The 17,067-nt window shown below is 45.5% G+C and overlaps 1 protein-coding gene across 3 annotated transcripts in view; it reads right to left on the bottom strand.

Moving 5' to 3' along the window:
* The window catches only part of MPHOSPH9 (M-phase phosphoprotein 9), a 1,008,430-nt gene that overhangs the window by 56,059 nt on the left and 935,304 nt on the right, over positions 1–17,067 (bottom strand). The window lies entirely within an intron of this gene.

Genomic DNA, 17,067 nt, shown 5'->3' on the forward strand with positions numbered 1-17,067 from the left:
ACATAATGTACTGATGAATGCTTTTTTGCCTGTAACTAAGCTCTTGCAAGTAACAGCGCCTCAATGCCCATGGGTTACTTGCGCGCTATATAAATTTAAATAAATAAATAAACATGCTTCTTCAACTGGGGACTACATCTCAAAAAGAAGAAACTACTGCAAAATTATAAAAACTAAATTAAATCTTTCAAAATCCAACTTTATATTAAGGACAATCAGCATGTTTTGGGCACTCAAAAAAAAATTGAATTCTTCTAAAATGTGGGCCTTGGCTAATTCCACAATTGGCATACTGGAAACGAGCATGGTTTGTTCGATACCCGAGTCCATTTGGATTGAATATTTTGAAATCATTTATGCAACACCTACTAAGCCCGCTCCTTCTGAAGTTAAGTTTGAGGGCTCATGTCCTGTTTTGGTTGTGAATGGACCGAGGAAGTCATACTTTGGACCATATCAAAAGCTAAGTCGTCCAGAGCCCCTGGCCCGGACGGCCTGTCTTCTGCTACCATCAAGGATGACCCACAGGTATGGTGGTGCATTTTAGGGTCTCTATTCAAAGACATGTTTTTTATGCAACAACGTCCTCGTTCATGGATGCAATTCATTATCATCCCTGTTCATAAAAAAGGAGACTCTTCCATTCCATCTAATTACAGGCGTATAGCTCTCCTCGACGCATCGAGTAAGATGTTTGCAGCACTACTATTGAGAGACTTCAACATTTGGGCCTCTCGTTTAGGCCTACACTCACGTTTTCAGGTTGGAGTTAGGGCTTCAATGAGCACTACATTAAATGGCACAATTATGGCCAACATTTTGGCTGCAGCCAAAAAGGGGTCCATTGGCACTACATATAGGGCCTCCATGGATTTAACTAGCGCCTTTTACAAAGTCAACAAGAAGATCTTGTGGAAAAGACTAAGGGCTGGGGGCATACTTTCATTGATCAATCTAATTATCTTACTTCATATCAACACCTTGATTAGGGTTAAAATAATTGAGGAAGGTGCGTTGTCTCACCCTATTCAAACATTCATCGGCTTAAAGCAAAGGTGCTTCTTGGCACTGTCTCTCTTTAATGCATAGATCTCGGACACTGAACATCTATGGTCTGGGGAGACAAGTAACCCTATTAAGTTGGGCAACTTGAAACTTAACTGGCTCGCTGTTGCAAGCAATCTTATTTTCTTCGATAAAACTCCCATCGGTCTGCAGAGAAATTTAAATGCTTTCTAGCTATGCTATTAAAAACAACTTGTTGGTAAATGGCTCTAAATCGAAGGTTGTAATCTTTTCCACAAAAACTAAACCCAAGACAATGATTTGGACAGTGGGCGACCGGAGACTACGTTTAACTCCCTCGATTAGGTATTTGGGTTACAATTTGACAAATACAAGATGTGCTGTGAGGGAGGTTTTGAAAGCAAAACCTGCCCCTCTAATCGCCCAACTAAAAAGGATTCATAAGAAATTGTGTAAATATTCACTCCTGCTGCTCATTCGCTTTCATCAGGACAAAGTGGACCCGGACATCCTTTACGGCTTGGACATGACTTTGCTGGAGGTCGGTCTATGTCTGGACATACTTCAGTGGGTTATGTGGAAGGAGTGTCTGTGTTTGCCAATGGCAATTCCAAATGAAATAATACGGCATTAACTAGATTTGTCTCCCTTAGCTATCCGGTGACAGAGGAAATTGGTTATGTATGCCAAAATCATTTCACCAGTTGCAAATTCTTTGTATGTTGACTTGAGCATTATTATGAGCTCCAATACTGTATGCTCTGTTAACAGTTTCAGAGAAAATATGCATAAGGTTTTGCTTAAAATTAATTCGAATGAGGCAGAACATTTGAGCAATCCTGACAAAACAAAGAGTAAACCTTTGGCTACTGATTGGTGCAAGACCGTGGATTCTTTCGGTACATTTAAAACATACTGAATATGCCAAATACTTTAGAGCAGGGCAACTTTGCCAAAGTACAATATTCTTTTTCCTTGCAACACGGCTTGCTATACTTATTTCGTTTCCGTTTTAACCAATTCCCCACACCTTAATGTGTAAGGGCCTGGAAGTCTCAAATATGTGAGCTACTTTGTTGTCGATTTTGTAATGTCGATTTTGTAATCATGTGAATGTTTTGGAGACACTTAGACATTTGATAATTTTCTGTCCGGCAATCAGGTCTCTAAGAACGTGGCACCTTAGTGGTTTCTTGTCAGCATACTCAACGCAAAAGGGGGATACACTTTGGGATTGCTTGATGCGAGGAGAAAGGGTTTCTTTAATTTAATCTTTTTGTAGAATCCTTCATGATTTTTTTATTTTTATGTATTGACTCAAATGTATTGGTTATTTACAATCTTAGTGTATTCCTTTAATTTTTCTGAACTGTATTTTATTGATTTGTTGTATTATCTTATGAAAGGTTTGTTTAAGAAACCATATCACAATAAAATAAAATAAAAAGCAACAAAGGACTATCAGATGTGTCACGCCTGGCCATGGAGTCGAGCACAGCCGTGAGAGGAAGCAGGTGTAGCAGATCTCCAACGCGGGAGTTTAAAATCCTGCTGGCGGACAAGTGGGGACGCAGAGAAAGCTGGTGAGCAGCTGTGGAGATCTCTGCAGAGTTCTCTGTTGGGTCTGCCGATGCAGACCAGAGCACAAGACCAAGAGAGGGAAGCAAGCTGAGCTCTGCAGAGCAATGCCGCGCTGCAGGTGCAGGTAAGGAGAGAAGCCTGAAGAGTCGAATGAGCCAATCTCGGTCCCAGGAAGCCTTGATGACGTACCAAAGTCCCAGAGAAGGTAAGGGGACGTACGGGAGTCCTGGAGGGGATGGAGGAACAGGCAGGAGAGTTGCTCTAACAGCTTTCCCTCACTCCCAGCGAACCAACTATTGGGCCAAGCCAGTGTCAGTCGTGCCTCCAACATCATCTTCCTCATGTCAGTGGCAGACAGAAACCCACTGACCACCAGGGAAGGGTCGGGGACCCTACCACAAACACAAGAAGGGTTAGGAACCCTAATAAGAGGCAGAGAAGGGTCTGGGAACCAAAATTAGATGTCAAGAGCATAAGTGGAAATCTTCCTTGCCACAGTGGGAAAGAGAACCACTGACCCCAAGAGAAGGGACTTCGATCCCAACAAGATTTGGGACTTTACTAAGAAGAAACCAGAGTGGATAAGGCTACCACAGGCTGAAAGCATTGAGAAAGAACTGTGGCAAGCAATACTGGGAGAAGGGAGTCATCCTCCTGGTACAGAACTACGAGTTGTGATAAAGATGTCAGGGGAAGGGAGGGGCCTTGCTGTGATCTGAAGCAAGCAACACCAGGAGAAGGGAGGCATTCTCTTGGTCCTGGGCTGAGAGTTGCGCTGGTGACAGTAGTGGAGGGGAGTCATTCCCCCAGTTTTTTTGGGGAAATTGATTAGATCTACACCAGAAGGGAGCCATTCTCCTGGATGGGAAATTGATTAAAGGCTGGGTGAAACCAGTAAACCAGGGGAAGGGAGTCATTCCGCCTGGCAATACTGTTGTAAGAGAACATTGTTTTGGACACAGTTCAAGAAGCAGGAGAAGGGAGCCATACTCCTAAAGAAGGAACTTTCTGTTAGTTTATCTTTTAGTTGTAGTGTGAGGGATAAAAGTAGGTTGTGACACAAACTGTGGAGATTAATTTGATGACATTCTGATAGACTAGTATTAATTTTGAGGCATGGAAATTCCTCTTAGGTGATAGTGAGGACATTTCCCTTTTTTCTTTTTATTAAAATGTATAAATGTTAAGAGAAACAAATAAATACAATAGAAAAAGTCTAAATAAGGAATGAATACAATAATAACATTAGAGCATTATCAGTAAACACATTCTTATTTTTCCCCTCTACCCCTCTCCCCAACCCTCTCTCCTCACCCCATTTATTCCCCCTCCCCTTTGTTTGTTGCAGATGTCTACAGTAGAAGAGAAGTAGAAGCAAGTAATAAAACAAAAGAATAGTCATGGTCGAAGAGTGAGGGACGAAGAGAGAGAGGAAAAAAAAATTGAAATAAATAAAACATCACAAATATAGATCATTGAAAAAATCGTATGGCAACATATTTATCAATTTTCTCAACCTTTGATGTGTTACTTTTTTCCTACTTGAGAGAATAGAAAGGTCATGTAACCAGTCATCAATAGATGGTGTGGCATCACTCTTCATGTTTCTTTGCAACCATCAACGCTCTATATGCCCAAAAGAGTAAATCAGCAGACACCCGAAAATCCACAGCAAACAATCCCAACATATATTAACGGAGTACATGGGATCGAAAAATCCAGCACAAGGTCTATCCGCTGAATGACAGCTTCCCAAAAACAAGTAATTTTCAGGCGTGACCAAAACATATGCAAACCTGTTCCAACATCTGATTTACAATTGCAGCAAATATCATCTTTCCTAAGTTTACAGCATTTCATCTTCAAAGTGACCAATAAATACAGCGTATAACCCACTGTTGAGTAAATCTCAAATTCAGATGAATTGTATATATCTGTAACGGCCTGTACAAATGTGATTCCACTCAACATCTGAGAGATCAGAACTTGTTGAGAACACCACATCTCCCTACCAAATTCGGATGTCACATTAAAATCTTTTGATGCAAGGAGCTTATACAAAGTAGAAGCTGAAAGAGGTTCACACCTAAACAAATGCAATATAGGGGGAACTCCATGTACAGAACCGTTCAATGGTGCAAATAACAATTCAAAAAGCTCACACAGTACACAAGAACAGCGTGCTTCTGACATTCGTAGCTTATATTTAGATTTCAAGAACTCAAAACTAAGCATAGAAGTTCCATCAAAAATGTGCCCAATTTTCCAGATACCCAATGACTGCCAGGAGGGCCTAGATATGTGATGATTATCACATTAATCGCAGAGTTCCCCCAGATAGAGGATCCCGAGCTCAGAAGGTATTTTACCCCTGAGGTCTCAACATTTATTCCAAACTTTCAGGACATGCCTAACAAATGGAGGGGTTTTATCAATAGATAATTTCTTGTTTATACTAAGGAGGCAATCCAGAGGAATTGGATGAACAGAAGATTTCTCTATGCTAACCCAATTAGGGTATGGGGCAGCATCATCTCTCAACCAGAAGTGTAATGTGCGAAGAGAGAAGACTCTGTGGTACGAAGCAAAATTTGGAAATCTAAATACTCCCAAGCGCACCGGCTTCATAAGTACATCTCTAGGGATCCTAGATCTGCCGCCCTCCCCCCACAGAAAGTCCCGAAAAAATGTTATCAATGTCGCAAATTAATTTTCCTGTTAACGGAAGTAGGAGCATACTAAAAATATAAAGCAGTTTTGGGAGCAGATTCATCGTAATAACAATGATTTTGCCCCACATTAGATTCAGCGTACTCCATTTCAAACACACCATTGCTATTTCCGTTCGTTTAGTGCGGATATTATAAGGCACAAAGGTATTTACTTGACTAGAGATATGTATACCCAGATTTTTTTTTTTAAACTATTATTCACATTTTCTTAATATAACAAACGGCTCATTGTGAGTACAGATTTAATACCTTCATCAAACCCTAGAACCAAACCCCTTCCTCCCCCATCCTCCCACCCCAACTCTGTCCCTCCCCCCCGTTAAATTGTCCAATCAAAATTTAAACCACGGGAGCTTTCATATGTCCACTTCCTCTCGGTGCCTGGGAGCTGAATTATACGTTTGCAACTGTGTTGGCTGTGTTGCGTCTGCTTTCCCCTGGGCCGTAGGTCGCACCGTTCTCTTTGGATATCACTCATTCCAATTCCCACCCTTCCCAGACCAGAGTGTCCGCATGGTGTCAATGGGCGTCCCAACCCCATGCTTGATGGACACCGTACCTGTACGCTTGGAATGTGCCGGACTCATTATTGACCATAGCAGTCAGTCTGTCCATGATTCTTAGTTTTTTCAACCAATCCTCCTTGGAGGGTATCCGGACTCTTCCATCTCTGCGCCAGGGCCACCCTACCCGCCAGCAGCATTGTTTCCCACATTCTTGGGTACCTATATATTTCCGCCTCCTCCGGGGGGAGACCCAACAGCATCGTCAACGGGTTTTGTGGGAGTAATTCTTCGGTGACCTCCGCAATCCATCCCCTTACTCTCTCCCAAAACTTCTGAACCCTTGGGTAGTACCACCACATGTGACCCCTCGTTCCCACCTGGCCGCATCCCCTTGGACATCTAGGCGACACCCCTGGGAACATCTTTGACAGTTTCAATGGGTCCCTATGCCACCCCTGCAGGATCTTGAAATTGTGCTCCATATCTAACGTAAATAAGTTCCCATGGAATGCTATTTTGAATATCCTGAACCATGCGTCCTCTGAAAGGGCGTCCCCAGCCAGGTCATTCCAAAACCTGCGGAATCCCCTCCTCCCCTCTAAGTTGTTGGTGTTCAATATTCTGTACATCTTGGACACTGCCCCCTTCCTTGTTGTCGCAGTCTCCAATAGTTTTTCAAAGGGGGTCAGCTGTCTCCGTAGGCTCTGGCCCCATGACTGGTCGCAGAGAATGCCCTTTAGGCGCAGGTATTCAAAAACTGAGAGCGACCCCCACCCAAGAGCCCCACTCATTTCCTCGTATTCGAGGAACTCGCCCTCTTTAAACATTTGCCCCGCCCACTCCATTACCATGTCCGACCAAGATTGGGCATTCCTGAACCGCCTGCTACCGAGTCTGAGTGGGTGACCCCAGGATGAGGACATCGGGGAGGGCCATGAAGTGAGATGTGCGGTCGGGGGCCCCTCTTTCCAAATCGACCAGAGTACTCCCAAGGTTGGATGGGCTTTCAATCTGCTCGGGATGAACTTGCGCGGCATCCACAGAAGGTCACATACTTTTAGAGGGTGGGCGTCCCTATCTTCTAGGTGGACCAGTAGGTACCCATCCCCTCTTTCATATGTTCCAGAAGAACGCGCAACTGGGCAGCCCGGTAATAGAGAAGAAAGTCTGGTAGCCTGAAACTCCCCTCTTCCCTGGGTAGAGTAGCTCTCCCTATCCTCGGGGTCTTCCCCTGCCATATGAACTCCTGCACTGCTTTCTGTAGATCCCGAAAGGTTTGGTCAGGGACCCCGGATGGAAGTGCTGTAAAGAGGTACAGCAATCTCGGCAGGATATTCATTTTTACCACCGGCATGCGACCGTACCAGGACATGATCATCCCACCCTATCTCCTCAGGTCCGATATAATCCCAGCCATTACGGGGCCATAGTTAGTTGGGGCCAGCTTTGAAAGGTCCCTGGTGAGGAGAACACCCAAGTATCGAATGGAGTCTTTCCCCACTACAATCCCCTTATACCTGTCCAAGGGATCCAGCCTCGGGTCCCGAGCCTTCATAGGGAGTAGCACTGACTTTGACGTGTTTATTTTTAACCCCGAGAACTACCCAAAGGTTGTCATCAAGGACAGGAGAGGGAGGAGTGAGGAGTGAGGAGCGGGCTCCACCAGGTATGCCAGGATGTCATCAGCGAACAGGGAGAGCTTGAACTCCACTTCGCCTCTTTTAATCCCTTTGATGTCAGGATGGGCTCTCACTGCTATGGCTAGGGGTTCCATTGTTAGGATATATATCAAAAGGGGAGAGTGGGCATCCCTGCCTTGTCCCCCGCGATAGGGGGAATGGTTCTGACAACTCTCTGTTCACCTTTACCCTCGCCGTTGGAGCTCTGTATAACAAGGACACCCAGTTCCTAATGTGTACACCGAAAACCATTTTTTGGAGGAGGAGTTCCATGTATCTCCACTCGACCCTGTCAAAAGCTTTCTCAGAGTCTACAGAAAGCAGACTCGCCTCGAGGTCTGACTCTTGGGCATAATGGACCAGGTCTATCGTCTTTCTGATATTATCAGAGCCTTGCCTACCCCCTATGAATCCCACATGATCCCCGTGAACCAGCTTTGTCATTATCCCTTCCATTCGCCTTCCCACCACCTTGGCCAGGATCTTGACATCTATGTTAATAAGTGATATCGGGCGTTAGGAGGAGCATTCCGTCGGATCTTTACTCTCTTTGGGCAGCACCACTATTATGGCCCTCATCACTGCCCCCCCCCCAACATTGCATTGAACATCCTCACCAGGTGCAGAGCTAGGGTGGACCGAAACCTCTTGTAAAAGTACACAGATAAGCCATCCTTTCCAGGAGATGTCCCCACCTTCATTCCACTAATCGCATGCTCCACCTCCTCTTCTGTCACTGGTCCCTCCAGACACTCTGCCATTTCCCTTGTCAAGGCCGGAACCTGGATGGAGTTCAGGAATCCCTCAATCTGGGCGTCGTCCCCGTCGTATTATGACGAGTATAACTGTTCATAGTATCGATGGAAGGCCGCTCCTATGTTTGGAGTGTCATAACCCATCGACCCCCATTCATTCCTCACCGCCTTCACCATCCTACTTCTCTGAACCTCCCTCAGCTTCCAAGCCAAAATTCTATTCGCTCTATCCCCCTTCTCATAATGTTTTTGTTTCATCAGCTGTAGACTCCTTTCAGTCTTATGCAACAGGAGGTCTTTCAACTGGAGCTTGTAATCTTCCAAGGAGGCCATCCGCTCCCTCTCTAGGGGCTCCTCTGGGGGACCTCCCGGCTGGAGTTGGGCAATTTTTTCTCTCAGAGACCTCTCCTGGGCTTCCCTCTCCCTTTTTTCTGGGCTCCCATCTTAATGAGGACTCCTCACATGCAGGGCCGGTCTTTGCATCAGGCATCCCAGGCGGCTGCCTGACGTCAGTCAGCCTCTATGGGGCGCTGCACCAGCAGTCCACAGTGCCAGTGCTAGAATACACGTGTAACACGTTAGTTTCCTAACATTATAAAAACTAATGTGCCTGTTCATTTTTATAATGTTAGGAAACAAACGTGTTACACGTGTATTCTACCACTGGCAATGCTGGAGGCTGTGGCCTCGGCCAGGGCAGTTTCTAGTCCATTTGGTGCCCAGGGTGAAACATTAGGAAGGCGCCCCCCGCACCCTATCCCATGCGCCACTCCCACTGCACCCCACGCTCCACTCCCGCCGCACCCCGCGCACCAATCCCACCGCACCCCACGCACCACTCCCACCGCGCCATTCCCAAACTACACAGTTGAGGAACTCCTACCCAAAGTCAAACAGTCCGTCACACAAGGAATGAATTGCCATTTGCAACGGTGGGCCACTTTTTCACTGGTGCCCAAGACAATTTTATGCCCCAGTCCCACTTAGACTGCAGATAATGAGGACTGGCCACACCAAGAGACCATGAATATGGCATAGGATGCAGTATATACAACCAACAAAGAACACAAGATGCTGAAGGGGGTTTGGAGGCAAGCCAAAAGGGCAATGACAAGGAGACACCTGAACCCAATAAACAATCACTAACATTCTTTGAATGGGAATCAAGTGTATGCTTTTATACAGTAAAGTCTTGACTGTTGTAAGGATACATGGAGACGGATAATTTATTTATTGCCATGGAAGTCGTTAGTGTAATTGATAATATAGATTGGAAAAGATGAGGCATGAAAGAAATAGCGCTGCTTTAAACTATTATTTTGACCATTTTCTGGGCTTGCAGGGACGCACCATGGGCCCAAACGGGTCTCCGTTTATACCGTGTCGGGGCCCACGATGCGTCCCTGCAAGGCACACCCACTCCCCACAGCCCACTGCACCTCCCCTCCCATCTCAATGCCAGCACGAAACCATTTAGTGACTAATGGGCCACCATTAGCAGTTTCCTGCCGGCATTGTGATGGAAGGGGCTGGTCTTGGCTGCAGGGGGACCTAAAGTGTTTTTATTGGTGTGCTTATGCCCCCCATCCCAAGTGGCGCGAAAGTGGTCAGAGGGAGACTCTGACTTCTGTAATGTCACGTAGTATGTTTGTACTATGTGACATTACAGTCGGAAGGGGCAGCGCCAGCACCTGACCTGCGGAACTTTCCCCACGCCAATGCGCCGCCCCACAAACTGGGGAATTCCATCCCCTCCAGAGGCTCCAGGGGCCAGGGCAATTGCACCCCCAGGGCTATTGCACCCCAGGCAGTTGCCCGCCTCGCCTGGGCCTGGCCTCGCCCCTCAGGCAGGGCAGGGCAATTAGTAAATAAATTTGCAACATTTGTTGCTTTATTACCTTCCCCCGGCTCCGGGTGGCGCCGGCACCGCTGGTGCCAGCCAGGCCCATTGGCACACGTGCGGTGTGCCCTCCTCAAGGCTATGGCGCGCACTGACACTGAAGTGTGGATGGATTGGGGCTGGCTGGTGTTGTCGGCCCCGGCCATTACAGAAAAAGCACACACTGCCAAGCAGCAGCAGAATCAGCAAATACAAACAGTTGCTGCATCCTGCCCTCGCTGATTGGCCTTGTTTCAGAACACCCGGCAGTAACTACAGCCTGCCGAGGCAAGCACACTTCTTTCCTCCTGCTCCCGTCCTCGCAGGTGGGGTCTATTGCTACATAGGCGTTTTATTTATTTTAAAATGGTATTGCAGAGATGACTGGGCCATCCAAGAACAGCCTCTGGAGGCCACAAAGCTAGACACTTTTGTCAAGACTCAAGTAGTCTTGAAAAGGAAATGAGCATTGGTGGTGGACACTTCTCAGGAGATCAAAAGGCCAGTTCTCGGAAGACCTGGGCAGAGTGTCACCGTCAGCAGATCTTAGACAGTTGCACGTTCCAGCGGGGTTGGATTGGTCCGTCCTTCGGCCAGTGGCTGGGCCAAAATCACTTTGAGGGCGAGGCCTTAGGGGCCGGTACCACGCTTGGGCCGGTTTGAGAATTACTACGCCCCCATAGTTCCTGCTCCTGAGCATATTGTTCATTGTTCCCTCTTTCCTGGGCATGCACTGCTGACTTTATTTTAGTGCAAGAGTTTTATACATTTCACTGTTCGCTCAGACTTGTCTTATACTCTTCTTTGTCGCTGTGCTTCTTTTGTTTGGAGTAGCAATCACGCTAGTCCAACGAGATAAACAAACACCTACACGAACGCGCCTTGTGAATGATGGTGTGAAGGATGGATGCAGGTGCTGCACCAAAAGCTGAGTGAAGTCTGCACAGCAGCTGGCTTGGGAAAGCGACTCAGCAACTATAGTAGAAACCGTCTCTGTGGACAGTTGGCCCGTCTTCCGTATTTAATTCAAATATCCAGACTTGCAGGATGCATGCTTCACTTTCTTTGTTCAATTGGGGGCGACATGCTGTAGCATCAATTAATGGCCTTTAAATTACCCCGCAAGGTCCAGCTTCCGATCTCCTTTAACACAAACGCTGGGAAATGGCCATGACTAGCCAACGCCACATTAATCAAAGCCAGGTATCTAAATAATGGTTCAAGTGTTGGGGAATCACCTGCTCACACTTTCTGTCGTGTGACCAACCAGTGCGCAAAAGGTGTTTCAGAGCTTGGGCTCTTGATGCCAAACATTTCTGCATTTGATACACCAGCAGCTAAACACACCATGGGGAGGCAGCTCCTTCTGCATAGTCCATTTCTCTCCCAAGCTCGGGACAATGTGCTTTACCATAATGGAGAATGTGAAAAAGCGCAGGGCTGCAAGGCTGGGGGGTGAGGCTGGAGGGCAAAGCGCACTACTCTTGGGGTACACTGAAGATGCTTCCCCTGATACCTGCAGTACTCCAAGTCCCTTGAAATGTAATTTGTCTATACACTGCACAATGTGCAAAGGCCGCCGTTATTCAAGCAGCACGCGACTAGTAATTTGCAAAAAGTAAACTTAACGAGTCCCAAGAAAAGGTTGCCTTCCACCCTTTAAGAATTTGATTGATTTCGTTTTTATGTTGGGATGGTAGACATTGTTTTTCTTTGCGATCTTACAGTTTCATGTTGCTGTCGGGAGCTAAAATGAGTGATCACAAAGGAAAAATGTAAGCATTTTGAGAGTTCACGAGCATGAGCGAAACAAACCCCAATACTCAAACTGCCATTTCTCTGCCACGGTAATGCACTGCAGTGTGTTTCAATGTAAAGTCCACATTGTAATGTCATAATTTTAGAACGCCACCTCTCCAACATTAACATTGGGAGCTATGTTGAATTGTACATGCATGTCACTCTCTGCATATGTTTAAAGTAGACTTTACCACTCACATGGAGTAGTGATATTGTTTAGGTGTGTCCCTCAACTTTAACTTCCCGTGAAATATTTGATGCAATACATATTGCATAAATGCATGTATTTTAATGCTGAGATAGACGGGCTTGTACACCCATCGGTGGGTATGTTGCTGGTGCTTGTTCTTGGAGGTTCGAGTAACACTGTTCAAGACCAGTTCATCACCTTTTTAGAGTGGCTAAATGTTTGAGGTCATACGAATGACATTATTGTAGATTTGACATTTTCGATTCTCTGACCTGAGTCACAGCAGCAAACTGGTCATTGTTACTAAAAATTAAGAGCAAAAGCAGACTAACATAACCAGCCCTGTTCGGGTTTGACCCTCTTATTGCTGTTTTCTGAGGTTCATGAAATTCAGCTGATGCCAGCATTGACAATTTTGTTAACTCGTAGTCCCCACTCCCGCTGCTCAGCCCATGACACATGCATGAGATCACAGGTCGGGTGAGGGGGGGGGGCGCCAACGATGCTTCCTGCCTGGGGTGCAATCTGTTGTAAGACCAGCCCTGCTCGCATGGTCACATTAAAGGCGTCCCACAGTTATGCGTGCCCACCTCGCCATTGTCATTTAGTTCGAAATATTCCGTTATGGCGTCTGTTAGGGAGAATTCTCTTATAAGGCTAATTTCCCAAATCTAGTGAGTCCCCTTTGCTGGATTTTTGGGGTGTGTTTTTTTCTCCTGCTAAGAGGGAGACTCTTTTCCTCCCACTCTTAGGCATGATTTGAGGTATGTCTCTGACTTTTTGTGTGCTTATGGGCTATGGGGTCTATTTCTCCATAGGGTATCATCTGGTTTTTGTGTATGTGTTACACAGCACCCTCAGTGCAGTAACACAGGGGTGCCATAGTGACCCCCAAACAGACTCCATACCCTGGGACTGACTACTGTCTCCCAGGGCATGTAAAGTCACCATTGACTTTACTAGTCCAAAATTGTGAACAGAACCAGTACAAACCATCATATTGTGGAAGTACTGGAAGGGGTAATTCGATTGCCCCCGAGTCTGTTTTCAAGGGGGCACTGTCCAGTCCACCTTGTCGAGTTTCTGGCTGGTAGCAGTGGTTACCACGCAAAATATTCCACCGGAATATTTCCTATGGGATTTTCCCATTGATTTTAAATGCACCACTTTTTGGTGCAATGTTAAAGATACCGCCGGTTTATTTAATATTAAATCAACGGTTGGGTCTTTTTACCAGAACTCTTTTCTAAAATGGCGTTCGTGTCCGTCTCTGTAACTCGAACCAAGGTCGAGCCCTTTGTTCCACTTTTTGGCGGGCTTCTCCACAGAAGCCCTCCAAATGGTGCCACTCTGTCTGGGTTCCACAGGATGTGTGGGGAGGGGAATTGGCACCCTGGACTGCGTTGCCTTAGCAACCCAAGTCGCACTCTTGATTGGCCCAGTGGTGAGCTGCCCGGTTCACCACTTCGCATGTTTGAGTGACAGCTAGGCTGTTGAATGGGGGTTTTTCTGCATAAAAGCAGGGCTTTTGGGACTGGAACTTCAGAAGTCGCCACAGGACCTAAGAATCCGAAGAGGGAAGAAGCTGAGCCATCTGCAAAGACACCACCGGTGGAGCCCTGCTGCAACAAACTCACCACTTTCCCAACAACAAGAGAAGATCTTCTGCTGGACGAGTCTTCTTCCTTTGAGCTGGTGGGATCAACCAGTTCGCCCCTTTCGCCTTCCAAAGACGTCCCTTGGTCGAATCGCCCGTGCCAAGCACCCCGGCGGCCGGATAGCCAAGCCTCACCACTTTGACCGCGAATAAAAGGAACGCACCTTTTAACCGACGAACTCCGCGGCTGGTTTCATCCCTGCGCAGTGCATCTACTCCAAGTTTCCTCCTCGACGAGATCTTCTCTTCCCCTGGTCGAAACCACAAACTGCAACCACTGCCAGGAACAACTTGCACAGCTGGAGCTTCCTCTCTCTTTAAGGTACTGTGTTTTGCCTGGCCTCGCTTTCCACGGATTGCTAACGGTGACCATTAAATCCCTGGCTTTCCAACTGGGTTGGCTCCAGACCTTCTAACCTTACTTCTTGAATCACCCCAACCTCTTTTGAACATTCTGCAAAGACTTTTAGTGCATTTTAAACTGTGTGATCTTGGGCACATTTCGCTTTGCTACATTTAAAGTGGGCCTGGTCTATGAATTTTGGCTCTACAGTGTATACTGCCTTTACTCCCTTGCTTTGAACTTCTGAAAGTGTTGGGAACTGTTTTATTTCTATGCCCTGCCTTTTTCGCTCCCTTTAACTTAACTATTGGAGTGCCATCTAGGTCACGCGCTCACATCTGTTTTAACAAATAGTGGTGGTTTAACTCTGACTTGTCTAATAGTTACCAAGGGAGGTGTTTATACTTTACCTGACTGTGTTTTAACTTGCTTTTGATTTAGAGTGCTAGTGTATTGCCTAAAGTGTGTTTTAAATAAATAATTATATACTTTTGATATAAAGCTCTGGTCAGTGTTTGTTTGCTCTACTGTTTTTAAGCCCTATTGTGTATACTCTATATACTGCCCTACTCTTCTTGAGAGAAGTCTGACTGCTCAGCCACAGCTACCAGGTAAATCTGGGTGGTGCAGACTGCTACCAATTGGGTTTACTGCTTACTCCTGTAGTCTTAATCTTCTTGCAGTGGTCCCCAAGGGAACTGCACAGGATTCTGCCTAACACTGGTGTACAGCGGTAGAATTTGTATTGAGTATTTTTTTTATTTTTTTATTGGTTTGTTACAAACCTTTAAAAAAAGTAAGGAATAAGAAAAAGAGAAAGCGAAAGAAAGAAAAAACAAAAGGCGCATTAGAAGATTCGTTCTTAATAGGTCCATAAAAGGAGCTCCAATCTTAGAGTAGAGCATAAATAGACAGTAAGATTAAAAAAGAGATTGGGATGAATGAGACATAAATCCACGACATAAGTCTTCGCAGCCCGTGCCAGGTCTTCAATTGCTGTTGATTCAGGCTGAGATTAGGACAGCTTTACTGTCTTTTTCGTATTTTTCCAGTTTTTCGTTCATTTTTTCCAAAAAAAAAGTTAGTTCGAGCGTTAGGCTACGTTCCGAGTCTTGATGCATCAAGGCCCACCAATCCTCAATAGACATGGTTGGTCGTGTCATAATATGTCGTCTGAAATGAATAGATCGCTCCTGTCGCAGTTGAGGGCAAAACAATGTGAGATGCTTTAAGGTTTCGAATTCTTCCCCACATAAGCGACAGGACAGCATTGGATCGCCATTAGTTTGGCGAATTGCTAGCATTTCCCTTGTTGGAAATTGATTTAAACGAAATTTCATGTACAGAAGTCTACGTGTGGTGTCTGGAAATTTTAGCAAGTAAGATTGAGTAGCATTCAGTTTTCTTGCTTCTGCTGGGCAAGTTTTCATGATTCTGTGAGCTCCTCGAATGTCAACTGTGTTGATCCAATCTTGTTGCCATAATAAGGATTTTACTTTGCCAGGATTCACATGAAGTAGCTCTCTGTTAGTACTTAGATCACTTAAGATATTGTCACAACGTTTTAACCATTGGGACAGAATGCAATTTATCGGACCTGGATCTGCATTAGTCAGAATCTGATATTGAGGTACAGTTGGGACAATGGTTATTTTTCTGAATTCAGTCAAGGTAGACCATGTTATCATTGCATTGATTGACAGCAGGTTTAGCTCGTATCTTATACAGGCTGTTGGAACGCCTGTTGGGAGGCGCAGGACTTTGGACCAGAAATAATGTTCGAGTGATGGCCATAGGGCGTCTGGACAGCCTAGGGCACAGTTGGCTCCATATGTTATTGCTGGAATGAATTTCATTTTGAAGAAGTCCATAACTGGTTTTAACGAGTGTTTACCAAATTTCTTGTTTAGTAGGCTGGCTTGTGCAGTTAGTTGTTTGCATTTGTCCTTTATTTTCACTACCCATGGTGAGTCGTTAATGCTGGAGCTCATGCACATACCGAGATACATGGTCTGATCAACACTTATTAATGACTCATTCCCAATTCTCCATTTGAACTTTTTCGTGCCCTCTCTGTTTTTGTGTTTTTGAAGATCTTGCAGAGTTAGTATTACTGATTTTTTGGAGTTCACTGTTAGACCATTTTGCATGACATATTGATCGAGTATGAACAGTTTCCGTTGCAGGCCTATTGGGGTTAGGTCCAGAAGGACTAGGTCGTCCGCATATAGGAGCCAATTTACCTCGTTTCCATTTATTTTTGGGGCAAAGGCGTTGTTGTTTTCAAAAGCAATCCCCAAGTCCGAAATGAACAGGTTAAAAATTATGGCGGCAAGTGGACAACCCTGTTTAACACCTCGGTAGGTTTTTATTGGGTCAGAAAGAAGGCCTTGTTGATTCAATCTCACTCTTATCACTGTATCAGTGTGAAGAGCTTTAATCGCCAGAAGTAAACTAAGAGGGCAGTTCCAGGTCGCCATTTTCTTCCACAGTAATTCCCGATCAATGCTGTCGAATGCCTGGGATAGGTCCACAAATGCGAGATAGATTTTCTTATTTGCTCTTATTGCGTCCATTTTTAGGATGTTAAGCATTAGCAGGTTTAAGCCACAGCCGACACCTCGGACAAATCCAGTTTGTCGAGGGTCCGTGTGTTTTGTAGATTCAATCCATTTGTTCAGTTGATTTTGTAGCTGAGTAGCAAAGATTTTTCCGAGGACATCTAGTAAGGCTATAGGCCTGTAATTTTTGGGATCTGCTCTGTTCCCACTCTTAAAGATGGGGACTATGATTGCAGATTTCCAGCTAGATGGTAAGGAGGCTTCTTCTGCAATTTTTGTGAAGAGTAGCATGAGGAACTTGGACCAACCCTCTGGATTTTGTTTTATTAGATGGTTGGAAAGGCCATCCGGACCCGGT

Source organism: Ambystoma mexicanum, chromosome 10 (genome assembly GCF_040938575.1).
Source record: "Ambystoma mexicanum isolate Mex_15411 chromosome 10, UKY_AmexF1_1, whole genome shotgun sequence".
Taxonomy (NCBI): domain Eukaryota; kingdom Metazoa; phylum Chordata; class Amphibia; order Caudata; family Ambystomatidae; genus Ambystoma; species Ambystoma mexicanum.